Source organism: Halyomorpha halys, unplaced genomic scaffold (genome assembly GCF_000696795.3).
Source record: "Halyomorpha halys isolate HHAL.00 unplaced genomic scaffold, Hhal_1.1 Scaffold460.1, whole genome shotgun sequence".
In the NCBI taxonomy this organism is placed as follows: Eukaryota; Metazoa; Arthropoda; class Insecta; order Hemiptera; family Pentatomidae; genus Halyomorpha; species Halyomorpha halys.
In genome coordinates, this window is record NW_027114568.1 from 71,697 (window position 1) to 81,101 (window position 9,405).

A 9,405-nucleotide genomic window follows, 5' to 3' on the forward strand; every position below is an offset into this window, starting at 1 on the left:
TCTCATTCTCAGTTTCAAACTCCTCGTCCGCTTATTCCTTCCCATCATCTAACTTTAAAGGTTAAATTACCCCCGGAGCATTCACATCCAGCTCCTTCTCATCTTACTGTGCAAATAAACAACCAACCCCAAATACCGGTAAAAATAGAACCAGTGCCCCATACCTCACGACGGGTTTATCCAACACCCAGCGCTCCGGGTCATACAAACTACCCAGCCTCTGATCCACATCTCAACTACAATCCAACCGATTTAAACTCTATCCTGCCATCATTAATGTTTAGTCATAAGTGGAGTTTTTGAGTCCGGTTTGTTTTCCAAATCATTCCGAAATTTGTCTCAGTCAACTTGTCCTTCAATCAATGAGGGAGGAGAGGGCTTAGGAACGAAGCTTGGTTGTAAGAAAAGGATAACTAGATTGTAGTCTGAGGAAAGGTCATCTGTAGATTTGATAATGGTCCGGGAACAGGAAATTTGGGAGGTGATAAATATATCTAGGATATTAGAACATTTCTTGAGAGATGTAGGCCAATAAGTAGGACTCGTGGTCGTGAGGATATAATAACTATAGGAGGTAGTGACTCGGGAAAGGATATTACCACGGGTATTGGATGTACGACATCCCCATCGTTGATGTTTGGCACTATAGTCTCCTCCAGCAATGAAGCGCAATCCGGATCGGAATAAAGAATCAAGGTGATGGTAGCAAAAGGAATTACTAGGGAGGGGGCAGTATACAGCTCATAATAATAAGTGGGAAGGACGAGTTAAAATGATTACGGAGGCTGCTTGGATAGCGTCAGTTGGAGTAGAAGGAATGAGGGAATGGGATCAGGATTTATGGATAAGGATGCAAGAACCAGCGTGTGTGTTGTCTAGGTGGTCGGATCTGTAAGTAATGTAGTCACGAATATAGAAATGTGACTGTTGAGTAAAGTGAGTTTCTGTCAAAAGAGCAATTCTGTTTTAGTTGTGGAGAAATATATCGAGTTCGTCAGGGTGGTTATTTAGTCCATTAGCGTTCTACAAAAGGATAACTAGGGGCTTTTCACTCATTGTGGGATATTGAAATGAATTGCAGTCAGGATTCTGGCGAGGAGGATGATTAGGGGTTTTATAGTATTTTAGAGGTCCAACAGGAAGGATGGCAGGATAGAGTTTATGTCGGTTGGATTGTAGTTGAGATGTGGATGTGGATGTGGTTCAGAGGCTGGGTAGTTTGTATGACCCGGAGCGCTGAGTGTTGGATAAACCCGTCGTGAGGTGTGGGGCACTGGATCTATTTTTACCGGTATTAGGGGTTCGTAGTTTACTTGCACAGTAAGATGAGAAGGAGGTGGATGTGAATGCTCCGTGGGTACTTTAACCTTTAAAGTTAGATGATGGGAAGAAATAAGCGAACGAGGAGTTTGAAACTGAGAATGAGAGGTCTGGGGATAGGAATGGGAAGCCTGTGGTGCCTGACGTCGAGACTGCTGGTTCCTTGTGACTTCGGATTATGGTTTGAGGTCTTCTGTATTCCTAGAGATGACGATCTGAGACGGTTGAGACAGAAGATTGTTGCTGGTTGACTTGAGTTGCATTTGTCTGCAATTCTGGAAAACTGGCGTCTCTCCACTTCAGGAGATGCCAGTGTGCGATTCTTCTCTGCAAGAGTTTTTAATACCCTATTGTGGGTCCTTTCCTTATGTAAGATTTTATAGACCTCGCACCCTCTGTAGTTCACCGGATGGTCTTTAGTGCACAGTGCACATTTAGCTGGTTCAACCCGTGATTTCTGGCAGGTGTCAAGCATGGAGGCCGGCACATTTGACGCACCTGGCTTGGTGATGGCACTGCTCTTGGTGTGTCCTAGGTTTTGACACTTAGTGCACTGCACTATTATATCTACCTTGGCTGCTCAAAGTATATCGTTTAGTATACAAGTCTTGTTACTTGAAATTCTTCAATATAGTTCCGTGCGGGCTCTAGGTCTATTAAGAACAGTGGTAGTGGACATTTTTGGGTGCAATACGCAAGACATATTTCGGACGTTATCGATAAATTTAATTTTGTTTCTAAAATTTTTTTAGATACATTATTTCTTTTCTAAATAAAGTATTATTAATAAATTTTAAGATAATACTATAAAAATAAAATAATTTAGGTGGTAAAGTACCAACGATTTTAAGATTTTCTGTTATATTTTTGCGGTGCGTTATTGTTCTTAATGTTCGATTATTTAATTCTGTAGGTATATGCTTCTGATTATCTTAATGTTAATGATTTGATATTAATAACTGAAAACGGAATATATAATATTAGTTGATGTGTAGTTAATCTTCAGAATATTTTTCTAATTATTAATCTATTACTCCTTTTGCCATTGCTTTATAATAAACTATTTTGTCTCGTGTTGAAAATAGCAGGAGCATATCTATCGGTTCTTCTTATCATAGACCAGACAGTTTGAATCGATGATTGCAATGATAAGAAAAATCTTTCTGGTTATAGAGAGTATAAAATAAAATATATAAATGCAATGTAAGGAAGTTATAAATGGGAGTGGATGGAATCCTAGTTTTGCTTGCCTATTAATTTTGTTTTAGTGTGCGATTTTAGGAATGCCTGCATGTGCGTTTTTCAGTAACAAATATTTCGCAAACACTAAATATTAAATCGGTTTCATTTAAATTAAAATTGAAACAATGACTTTCATTTTATAGAAAATATTGCTACAAGATAGTATAATTTCTTACAAATTTTATACTATAGATATTTTCAACTCTGTATACCAGCCACAACCTGCACAAATATATTCATTGAATTAAAATATCAGAATGGAAAAACAAATTTAAATATCCTACTTACTAAGGCAAAATCATTTCTTTTTCATCCAAAACCATCAATAGGCTTTTGGATATCTCCCATTGTCTCGATTTCACTCATTCCCAATATTTTCGGATTCAGTTTGCAACCATTCCATAAATTAAATAATTAAGATAAAACTTTTATAATAGAAAAAATACCCTTATCCAACTACGTTGTCTTGACCGATGGACATTCCTATTAGTCAATAAATCTTGTACCATTTTCAGTTAAAAGTTAATTATCTTGATCTATTACTGCCCAAAGAATGTCCTAGGTCTGTTTTCTCTCAAACACAGCCGCTTACTAAGGAAATACGGGTGTAAGTAGAAAATGTGAAAGTAAGCCAGGGTAAGCCGGGGGAGGGGGCCTCAAATTAGGGACGGGTATTTATTTAAATATGAACACATACTTAATTAATTAAAAAAAAAAGAGATGTTAGCTACTTCCTAATGTAAGACTATTGAATTAAGATATGGGACAATGTGAATTCCATTTTTCTATTTGATAATGGACTAAATGTTCCTCTATTAGGTCATATATAAGTAAATAGTGGGATCGTATGTCTTCTCCTGTTCTTGGTTTTGGATTTGGTAAATTAGGTGCACACTATAAGAGGCCACATTAAAAATAAGCCTTATAAAATAAATGTCTGTACATCTATATATTTTAACAATTCTTTCTCATTACTTCCTTCATATATTTGTTTTCCATGAAACAGAAGTTAAGTCACAAAGGATTTGAAAATATATTAAAGTTAGTTTGAGCACAAAATTATAACATTAAAATACAATACAAAATTATATTACGTATGGTGATATAATTTTAAAATCGTCATAAAATATGGAATAAGAAGCTTCTGAGGTCTCAGAACTTTCAAAATCACACTAACCCCTCTTGAAGTCAACTCAGAAAAGAAGTGTAAATATAGAAATAAATGTGTGACAATGATGACGAGCCGGTCACTGTTTTGGAATGGTACTTTCGGAAGATTAGTCATGCTGAGGCGTAAGCAGGAAAGTTTTTAATTATTAAGAATGAAAAGCAGTAAAGGAAGAATCGGAACTCTTTGCACAAATGATTCACGAAGAGAGATGGAAATTCATCCTATTGATTTTTCTAAAAAATCTTATATATTCCTTTCAATTTAGATGATTGAATGATTGAATTTTGAATTGAATGATTGAATTTAGTTTTATTAAATTTGTATTCAATTACATACGTACAAATATATTTCCATACATACGCTTATTTAATTTATTACAGAGATTTATATTGTTTTCAAATATAAAAAATGAAAATTTAAAAAGAAAAAAAATGCGTTCATCCGTTAATCAATCACTTTGCCAGAGCAAATTTTTACATTAATTATATAATATTGTCATAAACACTGTATAAAAAAAAGTTATGCAATACAACTTATACAACAATTTTCATCATGATGAGAAGATAGTTGACCGTAGACAATATGAATGAGGTAAGATGGTTGGGGGTTCGGTCAGTAACTAACACCAATATGTTGAGAGAACTTATTTAATAGTGCCAACCCTTCAGCACTATTAAATAATCTCCTCTTTACTCAGCAGACGACCGCTGCTTGTAATGCCTCCACATCGAGTAGATGGCACATGCCGCTATCGAGTAGATTTTCGATAGACTTCGTTTCAATTCGGCTTATTAGTTGGTCACCCCCTTTAGAAAATGATTTAATTCTCCATTTTCTCCGGTGAATTTTTCCAAGTCTAACACCGCCTTCCTCAGGTCCTAGGCGGTTGCCGTACGGACCTTAATCCATTCCAGTTATGAGCTTCCGAGGGTGGGTTCCTTGTATATTGAGGTTGATATTTTTGATTCCAACCCTCCAGGTTCAGAACTGCTGCTCTCACAATTCCGTTACTGCCCATATTTTTATAAAATGAAAGGAGACGAAAAAAATCCCCTCCCACCCATAAAAAAATTCTTTTCGAAAAAAAAAATTACTTCGGTAAATAAAGCTCCCTGGTTTCGGCACTACATAAGTATTGGCGAAATGTTAAAAAAGAGAAGAAGGAATAAGGTCTGATACGCTTGTACTGCTGTAAAATACTGGCTTTATTGGGTTCAGTACATTTCTTAATATACATTCAATTAGCTGATCTCCTCAGTCAGCTGACATCGAAGTAACAGACCATAACTTATATATATGTATATAAACATATATTAACTAACATATATAATTAAGGTTTATATAATAACAACTGTTTATTTTATTAATTGATTTTTATTGGTCTAAAAGCTAGCAAATGAAAGATAAATAAAATATAAAAGAGGAGATCGTTTATTCCAATACTCAGCAATTCCACAGTAATTTATACGATAGGCGTGCTATCGAGGGCAGTATATACTCCCTCCAGAACCAACGCTTTGTGGAATATGAATGTCCCTCTGATTGCAGATGAGATTTCGGTTCTTTTATCACAACCACTTTATTTTCTGCTTTCCTTCTGTTTGGAAAAAGGAGCGGATACGATTGGAAGGAGTGTGTCTCACCGAAGAGGTATCGAGAATGAGGGATGTAAATTTGATTGTGATTGAATGGAAATGTATGCGGCAGTTTGCCAAGGTGGATTTAGCAGAACCTATCAGCCCTGTTTTTAAAAAGCAGTTTCGCACAAGTTAAGGGTTTCATTCCCATATCAGTCTCCTTCTGCCGGCCTACATAAGTAAAGACTTCCCTTCAAAAAGAGCCTAGACCAAGGAACAAAATAAATTTGAATAAGCTAAATCTTATAAAATATATTGGATATCCATTGTCCTTATGCAATTAATATATAACTATTTTCTAAACTTGATATTAAATTCATCAATTAGAACAACAACCCCTAAGGGGTACTGAGCTTAGGACTTGATAAGGAAGTTGTTTCGTTTAAAAATGTAAGTCGAAATAATTAATACTATCTAACGACCCGTGAAGCAGTTTACTCCCCAGTAACCTCTGCGGGCAGCTACAGAACAAGACTACCAATTGCAACCTCGCTGTGGTATAGTTTTTTTTTGTTTAAAATTTTCCTTATTGAAGGTATGCGGAAAGGGGATTCGAGGCCTCCCACCATTGAACATACTACGAACTTGCTAAGCAAATGTTACATCTTTTTTTCCTACCAATCCACCTGGCTTTTAGACAGAACGCCATAATCATTATCATTAGTAATCCATTACATACTATGAATCAAAAAGGAATTAACATATCTATTTCAAAGGTTTTCTTTTGCCAATTTCAATTAATTTCTTTATATACAATTTCATACAGTTGTCAAATACTAAAATTACCAGCCCAAATATTCAAAATGATTCAGCACCTGGTATTAGGTAGAATGCATTAAACTCTGCATAAAAGTCTTATTTCTTGTACTACTTTATACAAAAGGTTTCATAATCAACATTCAACCTCCAGAGTTATCACTCATCAACATTACAGGTTTCAGCTACAAAGGGAGTGGATTTACCAAAAGGAGGGGCTAAATCCCCGGAGTTGGCCGATATAATTAAATCAATAAATTATTTGCCATTGCTGGATTCGAATCCGGGCCCAGAAGTAAGAATCCAGGGCCTTACTGACTCACTCAATGAGCGACCCCAATCTCCATGAGGTTTTTGAAATTCAATTTTCATAACCAATGCTGACGAACTGACTCAGCTTAGAATAAGAGAACCTCAATTAAGGATTAACTCACAAATGGCAATAAAACAAATTTAAAACATTGATATTGATTATTAAACTAACATCAATCGAGTGGGGAAGATGGCGAGGGGTGCGGTCAGAAAAAAAAAAAAATTTATTCGTGCCGACGTTTCGACCAGAATTTCAGGTCATCATGAGGAACTATAGGCAGAGATTTTAGCTAAAATCAACAACTCATTATAACATTAATCGACGTTAATTAACGAATAAACTCCCGTAACATAACATTAATTTAAATTCTTTAATTAATGACAGAATCATATTCTCATTTCAAAATGAATAGTAAAAGAACACTACTGATAGTGTTTAGGGTAGGCTGAACAAAAAATTTATATCAAGAAAAATTGCGCTATTGTTCAAAAGACTAGAAAGGTATTTGAAGACCTCAGGAAATTTCTAAAAAAACAAAAAAAAATACAGAATACACAAAGCAATTATCAAAAACTTGGTCACATTCATATCAGTCCTACTTTACACTGAGAATTATTTAATAGATCTATATAACTATTTCCCTTCAAGGGTGCACCAATATTTTAACATTTCAGAATATCTCAGGAATGATGTTGGTTATACCATATTCGCAATTCGGAATATAGAATACACCTTGCCAAAATTATTTATTAATACTTAATATATTTGTATCCAATACTTGTATTAGATCGTAAGCAACGATAACACTTGAATTTGTGCATGCAAATATCAATATTACTCGGTGTATTCGGTATTCTTAATTAATTATCATGAGTATTCACTGTATTGACCTCGAGATAGACGAATACAATTGCGAATACTTCATACCACGGTGTAAATTTTATCGAGAGTAGGACCATGAGAAGTTTTACTCATATCAGGAGCATACCAAATGGATAGGTGGAATGATATCCCTGCCCCAACTTATTACATGGCCTTTGCGAAAGAAGCCACTTGTTTACATAAGTGATAACTTTTAAATAATTCATACTTTTTTATGTTATAAGAAAGTCATGGTTTTTAATTTTAACATTACCCGATTTCTTAAATGAAAGGGAAAAAAGCTTTGAAAAATAAGATTTTAAAATGCGTTAAATTTTCTGCTAGTTTCATATGTAATATGTTGGGAGGTTTAGTACAGTCACTAGGATACGGGACCGTGATATAAAAAAATAAAAAAAAAATAAAATAAAATAAGATAGGTCAGTTGTTTCGCTTTATTAACTTTTTTTTGTGCTGTTTAGTACAAAACCATAATAATCAGCTGAATTACATTTTACAATTATTCATAAAAAATATTTGTAATCAATTCCAATAGATGCCGAGAAAAATTAAAGTAATAATTTCAGTGAAAGAGTAAAACTACAAAGTGAAGTAATCTAAAGTATAATTAGTGTTTCAGATTATGTCATTATATAAATAGCATCTTTAGTCCATTATGTATGTAATAATGTCCAGATGTAGTTCATTAGATTTATAAAATATCCAAAGGAATATGAATTTGTTGAAAAAAAAATCCTAAATTTTTAACAGATTTACAGATAAAAATATTTCAACTTGATGAAATTCGAAAATACATCTTATGTTTTATTTCCGTGCCATTCCTAAAACTAGTATAGTTGAAAATCATTTTGGCTTTTGTTGTTTCGTCTCAAATATAGTTGATGTATATAATTCGTTACTTTAAAATTTACAGATGCGCATACTCTGTTTTCTGCTAATTCCTTCCAAAGTGAAACAGCGTGATTTTCATACAACCTTTATGATTTAAAACTAAATAAAGTCTAAAACATACTACTGTACGTCTGTCATTAACCACCCCACGGGCCTGCGCGGCAGAGGCTGTTCAAAATACGGTTTTATTTTACCTCCATTAGTTTAATAATGATAAATTAATATAACTTGATAATAACGTAATTAACAAATAAATTAAATAACATTGCTAAGTCCAAACATGAAAAATTGACATAGAATAGGAAAAACCTGAGTTAACCCGGGAAAAACCAATGGTCTCGTAATAAATATTAGGCCAAAACATAAATCCGACTCTAAAGGATCAGTGAACCGAAGGGAATGTTCTACCGTGAGAATAATTTTTTGATACCAACCTCAAATTGTAAGAAGGTATTCTTAATTTTATTCGTCGACCACAAATACAAATACTGAAAGTATTCATGTTTAATGATTATGAATACTGATTTATTTATTACTCATGGATACCAATTAAATTCATGAGTGGTGAATACTACGTAGTATTTTTATCTGCCTGAGAATGTTATTACTGATAAAGAAGTCACGAGAAACCTTGTGTACTCGTATCGCATTCAAGAATGCATTTTGCAAAGCTCCTGGATATGCTCGACCTAATAACATCCCACATTCTAAAACTTCTTCCTCGAAAGCCATCCTATTCCTCACTTACATATATAACGCCGTACTCCGTTCCACATATTTTCCTGACCCCTGGAAATTATCTATAGTTAAAATGATCCCCAAACCCCAAAAGCCTCCAGAATACTCATTATCCTATCGCCCTATCTCTCTATTACCGATCATGGGAAAAATCCTTGAAAAACTCATTTTGAAACGCCTATACCCCATCCTGGATTCCAATCATATAAAGAGGATTAAGATAAATTCCAACAAATTTCATCAAATCACCTGTACCCTTCGTCGTAAACCTACTGACTACCCTACAGTTTCATTAATGATGTTACTCTTACCCCTGTCGAACAGATCCGCTTCCTTGGACTACATTTGGACAAACGATTAACTTGGAATCCTCACACAAGACTGAAAAGACAGGAAACTGCACGTCGATTTCGACTATTACAGCACTTACTAGACAAACGGTCTAAACTTCCAAC